Source organism: Chinchilla lanigera, unplaced genomic scaffold, assembly GCF_000276665.1.
Source record: "Chinchilla lanigera isolate Chin_1 unplaced genomic scaffold, ChiLan1.0 scaffold00060, whole genome shotgun sequence".
NCBI classification, from domain to species: Eukaryota; Metazoa; Chordata; class Mammalia; order Rodentia; family Chinchillidae; genus Chinchilla; species Chinchilla lanigera.
In genome coordinates, this window is record NW_004955461.1 from 2,827,252 (window position 1) to 2,851,718 (window position 24,467).

At 52.5% G+C, this 24,467-nt stretch overlaps 1 long non-coding RNA gene across 7 annotated transcripts in view; it reads left to right on the plus strand.

Moving 5' to 3' along the window:
- LOC102004680 overlaps window positions 1-24,467 on the plus strand; it is a 232,304-nt gene that overhangs the window by 57,826 nt on the left and 150,011 nt on the right. For 6 of the 7 annotated variants that reach the window (XR_001236575.1, XR_001236579.1, XR_001236580.1 and 3 more), the window contains one exon: window positions 10,714-11,064. This is a non-coding gene — a long non-coding RNA (uncharacterized LOC102004680). Of the gene's footprint in view, window positions 1-10,713; window positions 11,065-11,208; window positions 11,340-24,467 lie in introns of all 7 variants that reach the window. The other variant, XR_001236576.1, reaches the window with a different exon arrangement.

A 24,467-nucleotide genomic window follows, 5' to 3' on the forward strand; every position in this document is an offset into this window, starting at 1 on the left:
GGGCATGAAGGCCCAGTGTGAACGTGAGCTGAGTGCCTGGAGGGCCGGGGCATCCGGGCACCTGGGGGGTTAGCATCTATGGCTGTGGCTGCTGTCTTCAAGCAGCTCGCAGCTGCCTGGGGGAGAGAGCTCGGCGGCATCCAGAGAGCTCGGTGCACTGCACTGTGGGGCCTGGGTTGTGCAGAGGGTAAGACCTGCGTGTCCTGGAGCAAACGTCCCGGTTCTGCACATGGTGGGGTGCTTCCCAGCAAATGGACCGGAGAAGAAGACAGGCTTGGGATTTAAAGTGGGTGAGGTCATCAGCTGTGGGAGCACAGGGGAAGGGACAGCAGTGGACTCAGCTGTCAGTCACGAGGGGATGATGACAAGATTGGAGGAGGCCCCACAGAGGAAGAGGAAGGGTCTGTGGGATGAGAAGTTCACTAAGGGGGTGAACGGACATAGAAGAGGGTAGGTGACACATGCAGTGTGGCCAGAGTGCGGGGGCGGCTGTTAGGTTTGTGTCTGGGTGTCCCTCAAAGCCTCATGCAGTCATGGGGGACAGGCTTTTTCAGCAATAGCTGAATCTAGAGTTGGTGCCTGATTCATAGTGCAGCGCTGGCATTAAGGGTGGGTGATTGCTGGATCAGTCCACTCATCGATTTGGCACCGCTCTAATCCCAGAAGTCTGGATAAGACAAAAGGGGCAGAAAGAGGCTTGTTCTCCCCTTTTGCTCTTACTGCTTTGCTGTCTTCTGCTGCCATGAACTGTCCCCCCCGCACCCCCCCCCTGCCGTGCCATGTGCCACCCTGCCCTGGAACTCACTATGGACTGAAACTTCTACAAACTGTGAGCTAAATAAACCTTTCCCTCGTTAACGGTGGGGTCAGTATTTTGTCCCAGTGATGAGAAAAGTAACCAAGACAGTGGCTGAAACTGAAATGGAAAGCTTAAGGTTTAGACTGGCGCTTCAACCCCCACCCACCATACTGTCGCCTTTGTGGCCAGCGTTAGGGTTTGACGCATGGAGTCGGCTTGTCCTTACCTGCAGGCTGTTGAGAGATGGAGCTGTACTGAAGCTCCTGGTATGTGGGTCCTCCTGTCCACAGGGGCTCCATGAGTGACAGCAGGGGGCGTCACCTTGGGCTGACTGCGAGGGGGCTGGAGACAGACAAGTGGTGCTGTTAGATAGGTTGCATGACACCCGTCATCCCAGAAGGAGAGTCACGTCTCCTCCGTCCTCTGTCCTGGGCAACCTTTTCCCTCCACCCCTCCTGGGTGGTGTCCACCAGCCTGCAGGGAGCTGACCTTCTGTGGCCCGGGGTTGGTCCTCCAGCCCTGGGCCCTGCAGCACAGAGGTCAGCCATGGGCTATCTCCGCAACCCCAGGCGCATGCGTGGCTCTTGCCCTGGGAGGGTTGCTGCTGGCTCTTGAGTGTTCCCATGGGCCTCTGTGTGTTAGTGGAGGAAAGCAGCAAAAAGGAGCTCCTTGTTAGTTGTGTTCCGTTTCCTGTCGTGGATGAGGAGAACTCAGTGCTGGATTTGACCCTGGCTCTTTCACCGACTTCCTCCTGCAGGCGCAGTCACACAGTACCCACCCTCCATCCACCTGTCCGTTCCTTGCTCAGGCCTGTGCTCCCCGCCAGGGCTCAGGTTCGGGGAGCCTGGAGGGCCACAGGGGCTGCCTGCTCCCCAGGTCACTGCCACAGGGGAGGGTCCCTGGCTTCTGTGCCCTCCCTCTGCCCCTCCATCGCATATCAGAAAACTTCCAGAGGTTTGGTGGACCCTGAAATTCACAAAGTTACGTCTCTAGAACACCCGTGAATTGCAGAAAACTGTGAATTTCACGTCTGGTCAGAAAAATGCCTATTTTCATAGCATAAACCTTGAATTTGCTATGTCTCCCATGGTTATGTAATTCAATTTGGTAGAATACTATGAAGCTGTACAAGGTGAGGGCATCTTAGGGATCTTAGGGCTTTAAGAAGAACAAAACTGAGATAGCCACATGCGGTGCAGCAACCTGCTGTGATGCGGAATGCTGGCGCATTTGCCCAGGTTACAGGGCAGCGGCCAATCAGCAGCAAGGAGAACTGAATAACGCTCTTGGATTGGCTACTTGCAAACCTCCGCCAGAACAAGCAAACATACAAACAAAAACCTGCACAGGATATTTGTGGATTCTGTAAAATTGCGGGGGTTTCCTTGAATAATTATTAGTTAGATTCTAAGGAAAAATCCACAAGTGACTAAGGCTGCAGACTCTGAACCAAGACCTCCCTGGGGTGTGCTGTATCTCCGTCTCCTCACCTGTAAGCATGTGCTCACCGACTGAGTAAGCAACCTGGCCATGTGCGGCAGATAGAATATGCAGTGTGCTCAAAAGTACAGTGAACATCTAAATTAAAAAAAAAATTACAGTAAAAGACACATTGCCATTAATCTTCAAAATCCTCGCCCATCACCTTGAATGTGTTTATCCCAGCGTTCTTGCCACTTTGTGAAGGAGTACTGGAAGCTTTCTTCTGTGGGTGTCCATAGTTGCTCTGTTGTGGCTGCCTTGATGTCTTCATGGATTCGGATTTTTATCTTCCGTGGTCGTTTTGACTCCAGGGAAGAGCACGCGTGGCACAGCGCCAGATCCAGTGAATAGGCTGGGCGAGGACTGTACTGTTTTATGAGCCCACTTTTCCATTAAATGGCACTTGGCAGCAGCATTCACTGTATTTTTATCACACCTCCTAATGATACTCTCGAAAGAGGACTTCCAGAACTGTTTCAGAAAGTGGTGAGAGTGCTGGGATAAGTGTGTTTGAAGCAAGGGGGAATATTTTGAGCGGGGTAAATGGCAATGTCTTTTACTGTAAGATATTTAAGAAATTTAAATGCACAGTGTATTTTTGGATCAGTCCTTGCATGCTTAGTCATTTATTTTTCTTTTCCTCTTTTCCATTTCCTTCCTTTTCTGCAGACCACTTCTCATTTCCACAACTCAGAGTGTCTTCCTTTTCTGCAAGATAAAAGGACGTCCCAGCTTCTGCTGCCTCCTACTTGGTGGCATGGACAGGGCACCCTGGTGAGCCTCAGGTGTTCCCTGCATGAGGCTTCCAGTCCCTGCTTCCAAGGGCAGCTCATCATGTCAGGAGCGGGCCAGTGTTTGGCATGCAGTGTGTGCAGAGGGGGCCTGTACGGTCCTGCAGGTCCTTCTTGTGACACCACGGCCACCCTCACAGCATCTTAGGTTCCTCCGTGCTGGAAAGAGAGAACTCTGCTCTCTGAGCAGCTGACCCTCAGACTCCAGGTCTGTCCTGTGAGTTCCCTGGTACCCTGCGTCCCAGGGTGGGGTCGTGCACTGCATAGACCCACCCAGGCCCACTGCTGTGGGTGGTCCTGGGGTCTGCCTGGTGTGAAAGGCCAGGGGTCTTGAGTCTTGAAACCCACGGGCCACAGGAGCCCATAGCGTGTAGGTACTTACCATGCGTGGGGTGCCCCATATGTGTGCGTGTGAGCCATCACTCAGCTTGCCCTGTGTGCTGCCCTGCCACCCAGTCCCCACTAAACTCTGGGAGTCAAGTTCCCTGAGGCTGGGCTTTGTTTCCAGAGCGGATCTCCGCAGATCTTGCAGCCTGAATCCTCCAGCCTGTTTTAGTGAGCTTTCCCCTTTTCTCCTAGGTAATGTTGAACGTGCCATACTCTCTTCCTGTCCCTCCTGTGCAGATGGGGTGGGGCCCATGGGCTGCCTGTGGAGGGGGCAGGACTGGGGTGGCAGCTTTGAACAACCCTGTACCTTAGAGAGCGGCGCTGACTTCCGTCTTCCCTCCGTCATTTGGAGCTTTGTCCCAGGGCTGCTTCCCCCCACACCACTGCCTCTGGAGTCTGTGGACAAGGTAGATCCTGCCAAGGTTTATTTAGTGAAATGCACCTCCATGACTTGAAGGAGAGGTTGTTTCCAGGACTGTCAGTTGTGCTTTCTGAAGTCAGCAGCATGACTGCTCCGGAAGCCGGCTAATCCAGGGTTTAAAGAGGAGTGGGAAAAGGTGGTGTTTATGGGCTGTACCGAGCTCACGTACTGCAGGGTGTGTGGTGGGAAGCCAGTTTCCAAGCCCTGAGAGAGCAGATCAGTGTGCTGGGAATGAGACCCACATCCTAAAGCTAGCCAGGGCTTGGTGTGATAATGTGCTGTGAGAGGTCCTGGGTTCAAGTCCACCCCTTGTTGGCTCCATGAACTGGGCAAGGTGCCCACCTCCCTATGCTACTGAGTCTGTAATTTGGGGATATGAGACCTGACTGTAGAGAATTACATGGGGAATAATAACTGGTGGTTCAGAAATGCTGTTTTCCTTTGTCGTTTTTATTTCGAGCATCGCCACCTTCACCTATTCCTATCCTTCCCTGAGAGTCTCTGTCCCGCTTCCCCTCCTCCCCGCCTCCCAGATCCCTTGGCCCTTCAAGGAGAACAGCTCCAACCTTTGCCGCACCTCCCTCAAGTCCACAGAACATGTCACCTGCTGTGTGGGACAGTGCAGGGCTTAATCCTCAAACAGGTTACTCGTCACAGATGTTTCTTTAAAGGGATTTTACATTCTTTGCAGGCAGGGACCAAGAAGGAGTCTTGAGTCTCTCCCTTGAAGTCGCTTTCTAGGGTAGACATGCACCCTAACCATCTGATTGAGTCTTTGCGGTAGATCTTGCAGAAAGCGACTGTCTCCTTGAGCCACTGTCTGGTGGCTCGGTGCTTTGGCACTTTGCCTCTCTGTGCATGGAGATTTGGTTGACATTTGGGCCTTTGTTAACCTTTCCTCATAGGAGTTCGTGGGCAAAAGCAAACAGAACTTAGAAAAATTGGAAGATTTTTTTTTTTTTTCATTTGTGAAAATAAATACGCTCATGACTTTCTCAGTAATTGCAGTGTCTTAGTCACCTTCACATTTAATAAGGAAGGAGGCGAAGGTAGCACTGACTCAGTGAAAGCTTTTCCTTTTGCTTAGCTTATTAGCTCCGATCTCCCCCGAACTCTGCAGAGCAGACCCATTTTGAAGATGTGGCTGCAAAGACAACAGATGCCCAAGGCTTCTCAGTCTTGCGAGCATTAGGGTGGACACGCTTACCCCGGTCTGCTGCTCCCACCCTGACCGTGCTTCCTTCCCCCTCTCACTCCTTCCTGCCTGCCTTTGCCCCCTACAATTCCTCTTGCTGGTCCTCCATGCTCAGGTCTAGTACGTTAGAAAGAAGCCTGTTTTGTTGGTTTGTCTTTTTGAGACAGAGTCTTGCTGTGCAGTTCAGGCTGGCCTTAAGTTCACTTTGTAGCCCAGGCTGGTCTTGAACTTGCAACGATCCTCCTGTCTCAGCCTCCTGCGTGCTGGGATTACAGGAGTGCACTAGCACGCCTGGCTGAAAGAAGGCTATTTTACAGCCATCAGGAGATTGCTTTGTAAGACAGTCCTCTCCTGGGGACTTTCAGGGGCCTCAGTCCTGCTCTAGCTGGAGGACAGCTCGTGATCAGAACCCATGTTGTCCCACCTGGTGCTTCACACAAGTTCTTCTGGGAAGTTTGCCTTCTCACTGGCAGCCAGGAAGAGAGGGCGGTGGCCAGTTGTTTGGGTGGACCCCTTCCCACTCCTGAGCCTGGCAGGAATTCTGTGTGGGCCAGGCCAGGGCTGGATACGCTGTCCACTCTCACGCAGAACCAGGCTGGATGATGGGAGGGAAGGACTGTGGCACAGAGGCAGAGCTTGGGACCTGTTCTTGCCTGCCGGTACCACTCTGCCAGGGGATGTTGCCGTTGGCCCTGGAGTTTGCGCCCAACCTTTTCTAGCAGCGGAGCCCCTGCTCCTTCATCCTTTCTTCTAGGAGCTTCACCCAGCCCTTGTCGTTCACTCCACACTGTCCTTCAAGGCAGCACAGGTGAGTGGTGAAGCAGAAAGGCCCCGGAGGCTGAGCGCCAGGCTCATGTTCCCACTCTGTCTCCTCACTCCCAGGACACCTTGAGCCCCTGGCTTGCAGTGGTCCCATCTGTGTCTGTGTGGAAGACCCGTCTTACAGCAGTGCTGGAGGTTACCAGGGTTAACACAGCCCGTGCTGCTGGAATGAGTGTGTGGGTGGGAGGTGTGGGTCTCACCCCTCCGCTGGGCTTCTGGTCAAGCTGCCCTTGGCTGATGATGCCTCAGGCCAGCCAGCTCCGTCCATCCTCGTGTGTGCCAGGCATCTGTCTCACGGCTTCTTCTCCACATCCACAGGCCTCAGCTGGGCGATCTTGGCCAAGTCACTGTACCTCTCTGGCCTTTCTTAGCTGTTCAGCAGGAAAACTGAACCTGAGTATTTAAGTTGCCGTGTGTGCTGACCTGAGCGGGTCTCATGTCCAGCGAGGTCTGGCCTCCCCTTTTCTTCATAAGCCCCCGCCAGCTTACCGTGTCATCTGGATGTCGCCAAGTACTCTGGTTTATGAACATGTGCTGTCTGCACATTCACTTCTCTGGATTTCGTTGTGCAGCTAAAAGCCCCTTGAGGGCTGGACCGTGTGTTGCTTATTTACTGTGGTTTCCGGGCCCTATCTCTGTGGCCAGTGGCGCAAGCACTCGGTATGTAGCTGTGATTTATGGAGCGCTCTTCTGGCCACCCCTGGCTGAGCCCCTGTGGAGGCCCAGGACTGTTGGTGGACTGCCAGGGCTTGTGCATGGCAGCTCTCAGCTGAGTGCATTCTGAGCTGAGCGCAGGTCCCGCACCCAGCGCAGGGTAGAGGCTGCAGGAGGGGCTTGGTCTGTGCTGGCGCCTCCTCCTCCTCCTCTGTGACTTGACCGAACCGGCCTGACTTCGGTTCCCATTTCCCAAGCTCAATGCTCAGGGGTGACACCTATGGAGGAGGACAATGACTCCGTAGTGCTACTGAGCGCTGGTCTGTTCATCCTCTCACTCGCAGATGATCCTCAGAGGACGCACAGGTTTGTTCTGTGTGTTTATTAAACATGAGGAAACACAAGAGCTGAAATGTGCCTGAGGTCACAGGACCATGACCCAGCATGGGGTTCAAACTCTGGGTTATCTGTACCTGGGCCCCACCCCGGCGTCCTCCCTGGGAAGCGGAATTGGGAGCATGACGGGCGTGCTGGCGGGCTTGGGAGCACCACAGTCCTCATGCGTGTCCCGTAGCACACGTGCGGGAGGAAGGACACGGAGCTGTAGCAGAGCCTGTCACGGGCATGGCCGCCATCTCTGGGCAGAGGCGGTTGGATGTACAACATCTTCCAGGGCAACAGGTGTTGCTTGTGGGGTGCAGAGAAGTGACATGGACATAAGACAGAGCTGGTTGCCGCATCCCTCCTCAGGAGGAGATAGAGTGGATATCTTCTTTGTGATATCAGGCAGGAGAAATCTCACACACTGGCCTGAAACAGAGAACTGAGCCGGGCGAGGATGGTGTGGGCTCCGAGGACTGTGTTCCTGCCTCCCTGTCCTCCCTCTTCATACTCACTCATCTTTCCTCTCCAGTGTGCTCGCTGTTACATACACCCAATAACAGCGACTGTTCAAGGCGTTTCATTGTAGAATGTCCATTTGGCTTTCTTAGTTTTTCCTTTCTTGCTGAGGTTTCCTGTTTGCTCACGGACTAAGAACATAATGTCCCTTAACTCCTTAGACATAGTTTGTCGGTGCTTTAAATCCTTGTCTGCTAATTCCAGCGGCTTGGTCATCTTGGCAACATGGGTATGATCTCCACCTTGGCTTGTTCTTCTTATAAGAATAGATCTTATACCCCCCATCCCCTCCCCTTTTGGCTATTTGTTATCCTGAGTTAATTTTAATTGTGTCATAAACTTGGCGAATGACACATTGTAGGGACTCTGAATTTTGTTGCTTGGAAGAGTTGATTTTCTCTTTCAGTGAGCAGTTAACTTAGTAAATGTTTGAATTTGATAACTTGGGAAACATCACTTTGTAAACCTAAAACCCTGTCTGACTGGCGGGCAGTAATGGAGTTCTGGTTAGTTTCGGCTTCAGTCAGGAGTGTGTACGCTGGGCTCAGGACTTGCTCCATGGTGCAGGCGGCTGTGCATATGCCGAACTCAAGGCTTTTCTTTTCTAGGTCTCCCTTTTTCAGGATTTCTGCTCTCCCTTTCTGATGCTGTGTTACCTTGATCTGTGTCCCGATTCTTCAATCTGCCAAAACCACTAAGTTTCAGCTACCTGCCTGGTATGGACCTGGGCCTGTCTTTAGGCTTTCAGTGACCAAAAGGAGGCCGTTGTGGGAATGCCAATGGCATACAGATCCCTTCCAGCATGTCCTGCATTTAGGGTCCCTCCCTCCCTCCTTCCTTCTTTCCCCGTCCTCTCATTCCCCACCCCCATCTTCTTTTTGAAATATTTTGTACAGCCAAGTGTGGCAGTACACGCATGTAATTTCAGCTCTCTGGGAGGCTGAGGCAAGAGGATCACAAGTTGAAGCCCAGCCTGGGCAAGCTAGCTGCTTCATGAGACTTTGTCTCAAAATGAAAGAGTTGGGAATGTAGCTCAGTGCAAAGACCCTGAGTTCAATCTCAGTACTGAAGCCGGGGATGTAGCTCAGTGGTATAAGCCTTTGCCTGGCAAGCCTGAGGTCATGGGTCTGATTCCTGGTACCAAAAAAAAAAAAGTCTCAGTACTGCAGAGTTTATACTTATCCACAGGAGAGCTGGCCCACCAGGTGCTACTTGACCACTACCAGCAGCAGAACATTCTAGAAGCCCTCTTTTAGAGGGTGTGTTTCAGAATGGAGAGAGCCCATATTTAGGCACTAAAACCAACCTGGATGCAGAGGCTCTGTCTCCTGGAGCCTGAGGCTCAGCAGCCTTGTCTGTGCAGTGGGAAATCTCATCCACCTCCAGGAGTCACCTTCGTGATGTAAGATACTGCCTGAAGCGCCTACCACTGACCTCCTAAATGTCTTTGGCAATTGGTGCCCTGCTGACTCCTAGAACAGCTACCACCTTGGCGTGAGCCCTGTGTGGCCAGTGTCCGAGGACCTCAGCGGGCCTGCGCTGTAAGGGCAGCAGCATGTGGATGTTTTTAAGAAGAAAAACATCCTGTTTCCTCTGTGCTTTCCTCGTTGGCCACCGTAGCCCGTGCGTGTGTGCGTGCCCTGGGCTGGGTTGTGGGGAGGGTTCCAGATTTCCATGTTGAGAGTGGCAGCGGCTCATCAGGAAGGATGCCTGGGGCAGCGGAAGGATGCTCTCTGCTGGTGGGCCTAGTAGTGGCCCCAAAGATGTCCCTGTCCTAATCCCTTGGGCCTATGGATGCCGTACTTCATGTGGTAAGAGGGACCCTACCGGTATGATCAAGGCTGGGATGCTCCAGATGGGGAGACGCTTCTGCCTCCTCTGGGAGGAGCCTAGTGCCACCACCAGTCCTGAACGTGGAAATAAAGTGAGAGACCGCCTGATGGCAAAGCAGGCAGAGCAGTGTGGGGCTGGATTTGAAGAGGGAGAAGGAGGCCAAGAACCAAGGCAGAAGAGCAACCTCTGGAAATCGGAGAAGACCATAAATAGATTCTCCCGGGGGCTCTGGAAAGGAGCGCAGCCGTACTGTTCCCTTGCTTTTAGCCCAGTGAGGCCTGTGTCTGACTGCTGACCCCCAGGACTGTAAGATACAAACGTGCCATGTTTTAAACCTTTACCTTTGTGAACATTTGTTTTGGTGGCGCTAGTTGTTACTGATGGAAGCTGGGGTGATGGCCAAAGTCGTGGACCTTTGATTCACACTGCTGATGACTCTCTGCTTAGCAAAAAGCTCTGTGAGCTTGGGCAAGGTGCTTAGTGTCTGGAACTCACGTGTCTCATTTTTAAACTCAAGAAGAGTTTATAAGCTGTTGTTTTTGTGATGGTTTTATACCCGTGAGATGTCAGACTAAATGTACGGTACAGCCATTCTGGATAGGCAGCCTCACAAGATGATGCAGAGTGATGGGTCAAGACTCACCTGACTCAGGAGAGAGATGGCCCAGCTTCAGCTCAGGCTCCTTCCTTCCTGTGTGAAGCAAAGTCATTGTGCCCCAAAATCTTCATCTGGGAACGAGGGCAAGAAGCCCTGGGTGGTTGGGTGCCTGCACTGGGTGGGATGCCAGCGATTCCAGTGGGGAGCGGTTAAGATGCCCACAGAGGGAGGGCAGCTCTTGCATCAGTGCGTGGCTGGGGAATGCCAGGCCTCTCGCCCTGGCTGCCATGGATGGACTGGTCTCCAGTTATCGTCGGGTGGAGGAGACATAGGCCTCACCTGTAACTGGAATGGCACTTGGTACCTTGCCGGGGCTCCAGAGGTGTGGAGTGGACATGTGAGAAGCTCTCTGCACAGGGGAAAGCCTAGAGGCACTGGAGGGTTTGTGGTTGTCTTTAAAAAGAAGCAAAGCAGAACACAACTTCTGGTCAGCTGAACCTAAATCTCTCAGCTCCCTGCTGGGACTGCTCAGGCTAGCCTGGCCTCCCTGTCATCTGATGTCCCTGTTAATCTGCATCCTGGCACTGCAGCCCAGCCATTCTCTGGACACATTTGCGAGTCCGGGTTGGAGAGGCCCTTGCTTTGTCGTGGGAAGCACATTTGCCCAAAGACACCCTGCTTCGCTGCTTCCTAATCCTCCTGTATTTGGGAACCAGAGCTGTGGGGAGTCACTTTTCATTTCTAGGGTCAAACACAAGGAGGGAAAGAGGCCTGGCTACTCTGGGGTCAACGATTATAATAAGACCGTTCTTTCTTTCTTCCCTGTTCCAGGCCTGATCTTTGGATCCAAAGGAGATTAAAAAGATGCCCTCAAGACTGCTGAGCCTGCCAGTTGTACTCGAAGGTTTTCTGAGCCCAGTGGATTTACAGTGAGATTCAGCTGCCTGGGGGAATGATACTGTCAGACTCGCATCCTGGAAGTAGACTCACGGGTGCTTATCAGGATGCTGAAGGTGTTTTCAGGAAGGCAGCGGCAGAGTGCCCATGGGGTCTCTCAGCCTGGATGCCCACGAGGGACCTGACCTCAGCTGCCCACGAGGGCTGAGCTCTCCGACCTTGCCTTGGATGGGGATGTTTTGTGAGGTCTCTGCTAGCTCCCTTGGGGTCCCTCTGAAACGTAAGGTGCGTCTCCTCCCTGTGAAGCGTCTTGCGTGTGTCCTTTGCATGCCAGGTTTTGGCAACACTATCCTGACTGCTGGTTGCTGTGATGTTGTTGGTGTTCAATGAAACTGGGCTTTCATAAGCTCAATTGTGTGTGTTTCACAGGAGCTGGGGGGAGGCAGAACTGGGAAGGTCCTTCCTGGAAGCTGCCCCTTTTCTTGTTCTGACATGTGTGTCCTTCCTGTCACCCTGCATGGATCTTCCTGGATCGTGCATCTGGCTTTACCTTGCAGATGGTGAGTATGTGCCTTGGAGACCAGGGCCTCTGGAACACATCTGTGCCTCTAACACATGGCAAGTCCCTGACACGTGGTCACTCTTGTGCTGCACAAGGAGGTGAAGGGAGACATGCTGGCTAGGAGTTAAGAATTTGGAATTTCAATGGGCATAGTTTCTTGGCTCCATGCTTAGAGCCAGGAGCAGCAAGCCCATGTGTCCAGTACAGTGAGACTTGGGTGGCACCTCCCTGTGTTGCGTTTGCATCTTTAACACATGCATCCTGGGTAACTTGGTGATGACGCCTGCCTTTCTTTCTTCAGTAGGGATGAGGAAAGTATCACCTGCTTCACTGCAGCAGTGAGGAGGGTGGTGAAGTGGACACTGATGTGGGAACACATGGTAGACACTCGGCACGGCTGGGGCAGTGCTAGCTGAGGGGTGGCTTTGACACAGGGACATTGCTTGGCCCTTCAGAGTCGTTCGGAGCAGAGGCAGGAGCAGGCAGGAAGTGCAGCGTTTGCACTGGGACCTCTGCTTGGCATGGGCCTCTGGTTGTGGGATACTAGGGCAAGGTAGGAAGTAGGCAAGGAAAGGTGCGTCCTGCCAGCTGTAGGGAGCGAGCTGCTGACTTCGCTAGCAGGAGCCAAGTGTTTGTTCTGTGCCTGCAAGTGGAAGGACCGGCCTCTCAGGTCTGGCCTGGTGGCTTGGAGATACATCATGCCAAGACAGGTTCGCCTTAGTCCTGGGCCACCCAAAGGAGAGTGGCAGCTCCACCACTGCATGGCACAAGGTCTCAGGTCACCTGGGGCTGCCTGACACTTGACTGCCAAGACAGCACCTAGGGCAGGGCCTCGTCCGATTGTGGGTGGGCTCCTCCTCCCATCGTGCCAGGAGCACCTTCCCAGGCAGCTTTTCTGGCCTCCGGGGGGAAACGAAGTCCTCTGGGCGTTGGGCACTTCCTCGCCCATGACTCCCAGGTGCGCTGCAGGTTTACAGTCATCTGTGCGAGTGATTCAATTCGAGACGGGCAAGAGTTTTCCATGCACAGGCTCAGCACACAGGAGACAGTGTTCAGAGCGTTGCAGTTAGCCTGGTGAGATGGTGACTCTTCAGGACTCCTTTTGCATGCCTGGAAAGGATGGAGGGAAGGGGGCTCTGCACAACTTGGCTGAACAATCCCACCGGGTGGTAGGGGGTGCCCACTTTACAGTTGAGAAACTCAGGGTTTTGGGGGCCACATAACTTCCCCCTAAAGACCCTTTATACAAGAGAAGCAGAGCGGGAGGCCTCGAACTCTCCAGTGTTTTCTGCTGAGCTGACCGCTTCAGCTGAGGAGCTCAGACTTGCCCTGTGGGATCTTCAGAAGGGTGATACCGGGGAGAGCTGGGCGTCTTCTTTGTCCTTTGGGAGAAACAGCATTTAAGAACTCAGCCTGGGGTCTCAGAGATATAGGGATGGAATCAGATGGGACTGGGGAGCAGCCCTAGGCTGTAGAGAGCATGTGCCATTGGGCAGTGCCCTGTAGCTTAGGGAGATCGGTGGGTGCTGTGTTTACGCATTTGGCCGGGCGGTGGTGAGGGGCTGTTGAGGCCCAGGAGACTTTTGGCACCGGAGACTTGGCTGTGCTCACAGGGGCGAATGACTCCTGGGCTTGGGGGTTTCATCGAGGAAAATGACTGTGGGAGGGAGTCCCAGAGGGGTTGTGGGCCTCCCGTCTGCCTTCTCAGTCCACCCTGGCCCTGCGGCCGCACCTCACTTATCACAGGGCCAGCAGTGCTGTTTTTCTGCCTTTATCCTGTGGCTCCCTGGAACTGTCACTGTGGTGGTGGTCGGGGTTATCTCTTGCCCCTTGTGGGTGAGCGACCACAAGTCAGTGGGTATGGTCCACACAGGGTAGGCGAGGAGGCTGCAGCCTGTGGATGTGGATGTGGTGCAGTCACCATCTGTTCAGCCCAGTGCTGGGCGGACATGATGTAGTTCACACCTCTAAGCTGAGCTGCCGGGAGGCACTGTTCCCGTGATCTGCCTTCTGCGGGAGTCACTGCAGCGTGCAGAGATGAGCAAGTGCCCTGGGGACACAGGTGGTACTGGAGCAGGTTCTGATTCCACACTCACAGGTCCGCAGCGCCTGGCACCAAGAGACGTGGCTCTCGCCTCCCCCACTCCACAGCTGTGACCTTGCGCAGATCACCCCTCTTCTGTGGGCATTTGTGCCCTCATTGACAGGGACCTGTAATTTTTCTTACTGTGATAACGCTTACTGTGGCATGAGAGGTGTAGAGACCAGGACGCGGCTGGTGGAATTAGCAGCACCAGGCTGACCAGGCCCAGGGGCCCTGGGACTCACCAGTTAGAGAGAAGTGCTGAGGGGTGGTGTGGGGCTGGTCCCAGTGCTCCCATTACTGCTGGGCAGGGCTGGGCTGGGGTCCCCAGGCAGTTCTCTTTCTCCCTGTTTGTTTGAGTAGCTTGCACTTGTGCTCACAGCCCAGGTGCCTGTTGCCTGATCTCATCTCACGCCTGCTTGTGGCCCCGCAGAAGGCACGTTTGAGCCCTGTTACCCACATGGTACTTTCCCCGAGAGTCTCTGTGGCAATCGGTGGCACCTGCTGTCACCCTGGGGCTGCCTCCTGTCCTCTCCCCACCGAAGCTGCAATCCTGAAGATGGCGTAGCACCCTGGACTCATTTCTCTATTGAGGTCCCCGGGACCTGGGAGGCTCTACCTGTGAGAAGGGGTATGACTCATGCTTTCTCCCGTGTTCTGTGCACAGCTGGCCTTGCTGCAGAGCTGATGGTTAAGCCGGGTGTGGTGGCACATACTTGTAATTCCAGCGCTCTGGGAGGCTGAGGCAGGTAGATGGTGAGTTTGAGCCAACCTTGAAAATAAAAAACAGGCAGAGTCTGGGATGTGGCTCAGTGCTAATGTCGTGGGTCCCATCTCGCAATCCCTGGCAGGTGCGTTGGGGGGCGGGGGGTGTTTACAATCCCGGAGTGAGCCAGTTAACCTTACAGTCTGGTAAGGTTGGTGTGGACCAGGCATTTGTTGTCTCCGGAGAGAGCACAGCTCTGTCAGCCTCCACTCCCCTGCCCCTCCTTGGTCCACGAACCTCAACATGTTTGAGGTGTGAGATGATTAGCGGTTGTAGACAGGCAAGCTTTTTTTTTTTTTTTTAAACAAAAATAATTGTTTCACATATACTTAAACAAATTTGGGTTCAACTGTAATTGATGTATGAGGCCTCTGATTTGCAGATAGTGTTGCCTAGGATGTAGACATTTAACAGCAGGTCAGCTTTGCAAGGATCCCAAAGAAACGAGTGGCCTCAGCTCTCCTGGAGAGCACTGAGTGTGGAGCACAGGGCCTTGATGAGATTTGTGGTGGCCTGGCTGGGTGGCCCTGCCACACAGGGAGCACTGATACAGGTAATTCTGATTCCTGCATCATGTGTGCTGGGACTTTACTTCACTATGTTTTTCCCCAGATCTGAAAGATTCATGAGGAAGTGTCTGTGCACCTTAGTTTGAAGCTACATGGAAAACCGAAAGAATCTCAGCATAATAGTAGCACCTTATAATCCTATAATTCTGCTTGAATTGATGATAGCTCCTGATTTGGCACCACCAACTCTATTTATTGAGCACTCAAAGTTTCCCTTGTATTACTGTGTATCTGAGATTGAATTAGGTCACAGTAAATATTTCCTCTATGCAGTTGATAACTTCATTTACTTTTTTTCCCATTTATTTCTCATCAGCAGATGGAGAATAATATTACCTCCCTCCAAAGTTTACTGTGAGAATTAAATAAGAATACACACTCAAGAATTTAATTCAGTGTCTGGTATATAATATGTTTTCAAGAAATGTTAGCTATTTTTAAGCAAAATGTGAGTGTGGGATTAGAACTTCAAAACAGGTATAGAGAAATAAAGCATGCTAAAGATGAGTGAGTTACAAAAACTCAACATTGAAGTTAGCCCTGAGCCTCCAAGTAAGCACAGTATGTGGAGTGTTATATCTGTGTCTAAATGAACACTTGGCAGACTTTCCCTACCCAGGGCTGGGGAGTAAATATTTTTAGCTTTGGGAGCCACAAAGCTCTGCAGCGTCCTCCACTCTGCCTTTGTGTCTGGAAATTATCCACAGGCAATATGTAAATAAGTGGGTGTGGCTGTGTGCCAATAAAACTTTATTTATAAGAATGGGCAGTGGGCTATAAACTGTAGTCTGTCACTGAAAAAAACTGAAAAAAAATTTATTGCAAGATGTAATTTTCCTGTGAGGTTTGTTGAGCAGTTTGTGGACATTGCTTCTGGGGGGATTTTCCTGGAAATGCAGAAGAAAGAAGGGTTTCATATATGCCTAGTTTATTTTTCGGACAGTTGTGGAGGGTCTGCTATGACCTAGGCTCTGATAATGACTAATAGTAAAGTCTAACCGTAAAATCTAAAGGCAGGTTGTACTTCTCTGCCAAACGCAGGTCTCACTGACCACTTAGGGAGGTCAGCTTGTGTTAGGGACACTGTCCACACAGGTCTCAGGGCCCATTTGAGTGGCTTTTGATCTGATAGGCTTGGACTCCGGATACAGTCACTGAGGCAGGACAGTCCTCCACCTCATAGGTGGCCATATTGAATAGGACTTTGTCCTTTCTGACTGACAGCCGCAATTATTGGAAGAGTATGGTCTTTGAAGAAAAATTAGGTAGGTGTTGAAGATTTACTGTTCGATAGCTGTGTGAGCTCTAGTTCCTTGACCTCTCTCTCTCTGTCTGTCTGAGCTTCACCGGGTTCCTCAGTAAATCATAATACCCCTGAATCTCTAGTTCTGACTCTAGTGCTGGCCAGCTAGTATTTGCTTTCTCAGTGTCAGTTCCTCCTCATGGAGGAACAGGTTGCTGCTGGCTTCACCCCACAGAGCTGTCTTCTGGTTTTCCTAGCCCAGAGTCTGTGGGTATGAAGCTGTCCCTCCCTCCGCCCTGTGACTATTCAGCATTGAGAAAATGCTGGCCTGTGGAATTCCAAAGTTAATGAAGGAGAGGACTCCAGGAGGGTCTGCATTTGACCTCCCGCCCCTTCCCCAAGCCCGTTAACCCTGAGTGAGTTTGGAGGGAGTGAAGGTTGATAGCCGCCGCCTGAAAGAACTCTCACAGGTGGAAGGATCTGGCTCCTTTCCCAAGAGCCAGGCAAACTGAAGGAGGCTGGGGATGGATGGCAGGGTGTCCTGGAGAAGAGGAGTGTGCTTGTGGGAGCTGGGAAATCATTCTCCGCTGTCCACAGGAGGCTGTGTGAGAACTTTGAGAGATGACCCCATTACCCTAAAAAAAAAAGAAGAAAGAAAGAAAATGTTTCTCATTGTTTGGATGTAAGCCTCCAGTGGGGCGGGAGCAAGAGCAGACTGTTACCGGCAGAGACTGTCACCTCACGCATCCACTGCTTCTGGCTCCTGGCACTGATGCTCCGCTAATGGCCTCAGGCAGCTGCACTGTATGTGGCCTGTTCCTGCCACCTGGGCTAAGTTCCTGAGTGAGCCCTGCGCAGCCTGGTGACATGGGCTGTGAGCGTGTGCCCAGTCAGCCCTGGTGGCTTTTCTACCTCTCACCTGGCTAGGAAATGGTTTCCTTCCAGTGGTAGCAGCGAGGGCTGGACGGGGGCGTCCTCCCCTGTCTTGGTCTTGCAGGCCTGTTGGAGTGCTGGACACTTGCTGAGTGTGGGTTGCACCCTGCCGTCTGGGAGGGTGCCGCTCCCATCTGGCTGGGTACAGGGTGAGTGAGGGACAGCACCACCTGATCAGCAGGAAGTGCGCTGAAGACCTCCTCCCCCGTGCTGGCTTATCTGGCTCCTGTGAAGGCTCAGCTGCCAGTGGTAAGGTCTCTGAGTCACGCAGAAGTTGGAGACTGTTCAGCAGCAGGTGATGAATAAACAAATAAACAGAGCCAGCCACAGGCTCCCAGACTTCTGCTCATCAGCACCCCAGAAGCTCCTTGGTGCATGCTCAGGAGATGTGTAGATACTTAAAGTAAAAATCACTTTCCTGAGGAGAGATGCCCAGAGGAGTGTCTTTTTGTGCCTGCCTTGGTGTCCTAAAGCAACTCAAACTGTTTAGGGCAGTTTGTATCACATAAAAACATTACATTTTTGTCCTCGTGCACTTTATTCACTGGACCTGATGTGGTGTAAGTCCTGGCTCTTCCTCAAAGTCAAAATAACCATGAAAGGTAAACATTTTGAATTGATTCAGGATACTCAGGCGGCCACAGCTGAGCAACAGAAGATACTCACAAAGGAGGACTTCCAGAAGTGCTTCAGAAAGTGGCAAGAACGATGGGACAGCGTGTTTGAAGGCGAACTATTCCAAGGGAGATTAATGACATTGCTTCTTTTACTGTAATAATTTTTAAAAATGTATTTAAACCTTCACGCTATGTTTTAACTTCACTGTGTATGCCCACTAGCTTTCTGGCTTTGTGATCTAGGGGAAATCACTTGGGTTCTCTGGGCATTTGTTTCTCCCTCAGGAAGCTGGTTATTAAGAAAATTGCATGATCTGGGGTGGGAAACCTGGCCAGTTGTTAGCTCCCCTCTGAGCGTGACACATAGTAAGCCCTGGGTCCAGGTCAGCTCACACATAGTAAGTAAGCCCTGTGAGGCAGGCTGGTTTGGGACTGTTCCCCTTTCCAAGTGTAGAGACAGCTAGCACAATCCATGGGGTGGTAGGCCAGGTCTTGTGACATTTGCATGCTGTTAAGAGGACAAATGAGTCACCTCTGGGAAAGTCCCTGAGAGCTGGCTTGTGTCCCATCCCTGAAGAGCCTGAGAAGGAATCAGAGCTGAGCCAGAGCTGATGATTCCTGGGCCGGAGCCTGAGGAGGCCTGGGGAGGCCGCCTCTGGTGCCGTGCGCGCCTGTGGCCAGGCTGGCTTGCCTGCAGTCAGATGAAGTGTGTTGAATGCGGCAGGACCAGGGGGCTCTGGCCGGCTTTCATGCTTGTGCTGGGGCTGCTGTGATGCTCTGAACGCTCTGGTTCCCTGTGCCTCCCTGTGTCTTCCACAGAGTCTGTCTGGAGTCTGGAATCCACTGTGGAGTTGTAGAACAGTTTCTTTGCATGATGTGTGTGATCTGGATCTGAAAACACAAAATAAGGAGCCACAAAGAGGTCCTTTTGCGAACACCTCGGCTCACCCTCCCTTGCTAAGGATGTCCCTTGTTTTGTATTATTGCCTTTGAAGACATTAAAAAATAGAGATAAAGTAGGAGACATATGGGCCCTGCTGTCCTGCCCTTCAAAGAAGCACCTGTCCTGGGCTTGGGGGAGCGTAGCTTCTGCTCTTACAGTTCTGTTGCAGTCTGTGTGGAGGCCGTGTGCAGGAGCAGCACTTGATCAGCAGAGAGGAGAGCTAGGCAAGCACTGGTGCTGAAAGGACATTGACGAGTGGCCATGGGAGGCGCCCAGACCTGGCTGAATGTCACAGAACCAGGCATGATGGTCCCATGTGCTGTTGCTGGTGTCCTTGCAGAGAGCTGAATTCTCAGGGAGATGAGCAGAGGAGGACACTGGGCTTGTGAGAAGGGCGAGCTGGGTGGAACCTGGCCCCAGCTCCTCCTGGGAAGAGGGATGTGGATGGAGAGTCATCATGACTGTGTTCAGAGCCATCTTGGCCAGGAATGGAGACTTGCGGCAAAGCCCACAGCTTGGGAACCCTTGGAAAGGACCCGACAGGACACCTGAGCAGTAGCAGCAGGCCTGCCTGTGGAAGGTCAGGAAGGGAAACTGCTGCAGTGAAGTTTGATGCTGTGGGCAGCTGGAAGAAATGTGAGAACAAGGAAAGCTTGAACAGAGTTTGACTGTAAAAATACGATGAGAAATGGAAAATTTGCTTTGATAATGGGAAAGTAATTGTGTGCATACTCTGACATCATTTTCTTTCCTAACACTTCCCCCAATTTTAAAATTAGTGCAAAAGTCTAGAAAAGATTTAGAATGTATGAAAATTGGATTGATGGATGGGAAAAGGTCCCATAATCCTCCACTGAGAGCAAACTCTGTTAACTTCTGCTCTAGAAATAGTGGTAGCCACAAGTAGGTAACCCTGTCGGCCTGGCTCGCCCATGTGTTCTCTTGGCTTTAGCATTGAAATGGCTCATGCTGGGATCCCGTCAGCCCTTGCCGCAGGGAGACTGTTGGCCCCACCTGTGGTTAAATGAAACTGTGCAGGTCCCAGCATTCCAGCAGGCCCCGTGGTCCTTATTCATGTGGCTGCGTGCGGGTGCTGTGCTGAGCCACTGGAGACCATGGTGCCCTGTGTTCTGCCCTTCGGTCAACTGCTCAGCTCCGGGCATTTCAGGTGTGCTGGCCCCCTAGCCTCCTGGGAGGCAGAACCAGCTCCAGTTTTGTGTAAATGGAAACACAGGCTCCTCGTGCAATAATGGCTGTAAGGATTTCGAGATGGTGACAACTGAACATTAGCCCAAGCCTAGTCCTTTTGAGCTGTGGCTCTGTGCCAGGCTGGTAGCCTATCTGGGAAGACAGCCTGTGGTAGGACTGGACTGGAAGCCTCACACCTGCTTGGTCCGGCCATCCCGGGCTGGGCTGTTTGGGTGTCTGCAGAGGCCAGCTGCTGTGGGCTCTCAGGGTTGCCTGCCTTCTAGGGGAGCAGTTCCTCTGCTCTTGCCGGTCTCGAATCCCATGCACGGGTGCTCAGGTGGATGTATAGGAGTCCGACTGGATGACTTCATGCTGTTTAGGGGTGGGGCTGAGGGCAGCACTTCAGCATGCCTGCCCTCTCCTGCTCCGACACACAGCCAGATGGCATCAGCCTGGACCTCTCACTTGCCCTTTTGTAGGCGGAGCCTCATGGTCTCTCCTGGGCAATGATTGGTTGTAGTGCTGCAGACACCTGTGTGGTGCCCCACTTATGTCCAGGGAGCCCACCTGGGGAAGGAAATTCCCCCGGGGCCTGTGTTTCTCACAGATTTAGAGCTCGGGCAATCCGTACAATACACCTGCCAGATCTGCACATTTATTCTTTGTATCTCCATTCTGCTTTGTTTGCTCAGCAGCTAAGTGCTGGGCAGTGTACAGAGAAGTCAGGGCCACAAGCGTTCTGAGGACTTTGTGTACTTGAGCCCTTCCCATGTTGTACTGGCCCTGTCTCATGTAATTGTTGTAGCGATCACTACAACCCAGCGAGGTGGTGGTTGTCAGCTACGCTGGGCAGGCGAGGGAACCGAGGTACAGGAAGCCCCCACTCTGGATTTATCTGACATCAGGCAAACGAGTGCAGGGGCTTCGGGGGCCTAAGGGGACTGCCTGAGGTGAGTCCTGGCTGTGCCACTTGCAGATGTGTCCAGGCAAGTAACTGGCCTCAGTTTCCCACTAAGATGGAGTTATAACAGTCCCTCTGTGTGGAAGGCTTGGAGGCTTGGGTGAGATGGATTTAGCACGGGGCCCAACACATGAGTGTTCGATGCAGCCGTGTCATCCTTTTGGCCAGCACCTTTTAGGTGACCTCACCTCACAGTGGCTCGGAGGGCAGGAGCTTGTGAATAGTCCCGAAGTTGCTCTTTCCCCAGTGTTTTCATGGAGGGGTGCTAATGGTTATGTGCTTGTTTTCAGGGTCCCTTTGCCCTCTGTGATAACCAGAGGGAACCTTGTGAGCCAGAGCAAGACGAGAAAAAATGCCTGGCTGCGGTTTGCAAAGTTAATTAAGCTGTTCCTGGGGTTTCGTCTGCTCTCTACTTAGCACTAAAATAAATCCTCCAAATGGCTGGGAGGTTTCCAGGTGACATTGCATTTTGAAATCAGATAGCGCTAGCAGTTTGCATCTTGCTGGATGATAAATGTTCAGGTAGCCACAGACATCATGGGAAAAGGGAAAACAGGATTTGGGCTGAGCAGATCGCACCCCTTTGGTGTGATGAGTGGGTGAGAAATGGCTTAAAGGAGTCATGACTTTGGATGTGCTTTGCTCTCGGGTGTGGGCAGAGAGGGTGAGGGGCAGGCTTCGCTCTGTTGCCTGCAGAAGCCAGTGCCTTTCGACTGCCCTATGGTCTGATGTTTGAGTGGTTTCTGTGCATTCCGGCGCATGTCAAGGTCACGAGCATAGTGGTGGAGGGCTTTGGTGTACAGGCACTTATAGTCAGAGTCTGGTGTAGTTACTACTATTTATTAAAGACCCACTACATAGAAGGATTTAAATAATTTAAATAAGCAATACCACGAGGTTCATGCTGCATCTTCATACCAAGGTATGAAGCCGGAAGCCAGGGAGGGTTAGGCTCCCACCTGGTAAGGATTAGAAGCAGGGATTCCATCCTTCCCTGGGAATGTTAGCACACGCTTGCAGCTTGCCACTTCCTGCCCTAGAAATGTCAAGACTCAGTGCAATCAGTGGCGGGGCTGTGGTTTCAGATGGACAGCAGCTGGCACTCGGGCCCACAGGGGGCTGAATCCTTGTGCCTAATGGAAGTGACAGGAGCCTGCTATGTTTACGGTCCCTGCAGGGTCTCCGGAAGTCATAACCTCAGCCTGCCGGTACTCTGGAGGATGACAGGAAGTCATCAGGCAGCTCTATTGACCTGCTGGGGGGATGCAGAGAGGGATGTGTGCTGCAGAGCGGTGAGAAAGTGGAGAGCCCACTGCAGAGAGTTCGGGCTGATTATCAGTGGGTTCCTGGCTGTCACACTGGCCTCAGGCGAACAGAGTTAGAGGTTGCATAAAAGACCTTGTGAAATCTTTGTATTCTTTCGTGAGTCCTCAGCATTTGAGAGAGCAGTCTCCCCAGTCAGTGATTGCAGATTTTTGTTTTCCAAGCCAGAGTTTTACGGAGGGACTGGTTGGGCAGGAGTGAGGGAAGGGTGGTCACAGAAGAAAAGGAAAACTGCACATTCCCCACCCAGCCTCTTCCTGACTGGGGCTCCCTGGAACTGGGAACAAGGGGCTGATTCATTTGGTGCGGGGCCCTTCCCTGGCTGAGGCCGAGGCTGTGTGCCTCGCAGTGTGACTAAGGAGGAAATTCCATTTCAGTTATGCTGTGCTGCGCTCTGCGCATGGCATTCTCTATCTTTGCTTTACGGCTGCCTCATCTTTTTGGAATTCGCCTTTTCCTCCTCCTTTTCTTTTTGTGGGTGGTGGAGTGAGGAGGACACATGGTACAACTCCATAAAAACAAAAACAAAAAAAAAAGAGAGAGAGCACAGTTGAATTTCTTCTCCTGGACACAGTTGTTTGATGTGTCCCGGGCTTCATGTTTTAGGACGGTTGGCTGTCAAGGGCCAGGGGCTTTGGTCTGGTTATTTGTGCCTGCCATTGCCTACCTGCCCTTCACACCTGTGATTGTAAGAGCCAGTCTTCTGGGGCTCTGTGGTGAAGACAGTGGGAGAAGCTCCAGGAGAGTCCTTGCAGGGGACACTGTCACCGGTGACAGAGCCAGAGGTAAAAGCTGGTGCCACACTGTGTCAGGAAGTTTTCTGTCTCTTCCGTCTTCCCGTCCCCATTCATCTCAGCTGGGAGCCCAACTGCAGAGTCTGCAAAGCCCCCTCCAATTTCCCCGGCCATGAGCTGCTCTGTCCCTTTTTGGCGATAGGGTCTTGCTAAGTTGCCCAGGCTGGGTTGGAAGTTGCGATCCTCGTGCCTCAGTCTCTCGGGCACCTGGGGTTAGAGGTGTGCAGCATGGCACCTGGCTCGGCCCTGTCCCCTTAGTTTGTGCACACTTTGTCCTCTTCTCTCCGACAGCGGCTTCTCAGTGGCCCTGTGTGTTCTCAGGCCTGTGAGCATTTCTAGCAAAGGCACCAGGTGTTATCCACTGTGTGTTCCAGAACCCTCAGTCTGGGCTCAGGTCATGTTCACTGTTGAAGGAAAGACTCTCACGGGGGCTGGATGGGATTTAAAAGGCAAAGGAGATGGGATCATGCAGGCCACTTGCCACTGTTGTGAGTTGGCTGCTGTTTGCAGTCAGAGTTTCAGTGAGTAGAAGCAGCTGCCTGCCATGTTCCTGGAGAAATTCCTGGAAAGTCTTGCTTCCCCGCTTCACATCAGATGGAGTAACAGGAAAGCACCGTGAAGGAGCACAAAGGGTGATGCTGGAGAGAGAATACCGGGCCGGAGTTCATATGTTCGTGGCTTATTAGCATATGAGCCCAGATGCTTACTTGTTTCTGCCTCAGCTTCCTCAGCTGTGAAAAGAGTGGCGGCCCCGTCCAGACTGCTTCAAGGACAGCTGACTCGGTGCATGCAGGATGCTGAGTGCGCACGGGACACTCTTGGGGTGGCCCGAGGGCAGCTGTTTTTCTTGGTGGACTGGACCTTAAGGGTCACTGTGGCTCTGCCGGTGGGGGAGGTCGGTGCTGCTCCCCCAGGCGTGGTGATGTGCGCTGTGGGGCAGCGGTGGAGCTCGGCAAGGGGCCCAGGGCAGAGGAAGCCGCGACTGTCCTTCTGGAGGTAGTGGTCCGCCAGCTGGAGAGGACGTTCCTAAAGAAAGTGCTTGGCTGGATTTCAGAAGCAGACAGAAGCAGGTGCTTGGTGCTGTTTCCCTTGTAGGATTATTTGTGAGATTCGAGGTGCGTCTGCAGCCCCACAGAGGGTGACAGTCTTCTAATGGGTGGGTGCAGCTGTGCGCCTCTGCACTCCACACCCATCGTTAGCTGCCTGCTGCTGGAGGAGCAGTCAGTGGGGCGCTGCGGCAGGAAGATTGTCTCTGAGGGCTGTCGGGGAGCACCAGGGAGAGGGAAAGATGTGTTCCTTTGAAAATTGGGCACATTGAGAACCCACCTGCACCGCTTCAGCCTCTCTGAGCCCTGGAGTCCCCATCTGCAGACTGGGGTGGGTTGCAGAGCAGCTCTGTTGTGGGACGGTGGGAAATCCTGGCCTGAAAGGTTTGTGTACATAGCAAGGTGATGAAGAAGGCTAATTTCCCTCCAGATTTTCCAGTCATCTTTTTCCTGATAATCTCTGTCCCATTGGCGATACACGAAACCTATACTTGTCAGTTAAATTAAATGGCTTCCCGTAGATGCTAATTAGATTAGTAACTAATAATCATATCTGGCATTCATTTAGTGCTTATTAACCCCTGGGCCATCAAAATTAGGTCTCATCTGCTGTGTAATTTAAGTCCTGTAATAATCCCAGAAAATAGTGTTGTAATTAGC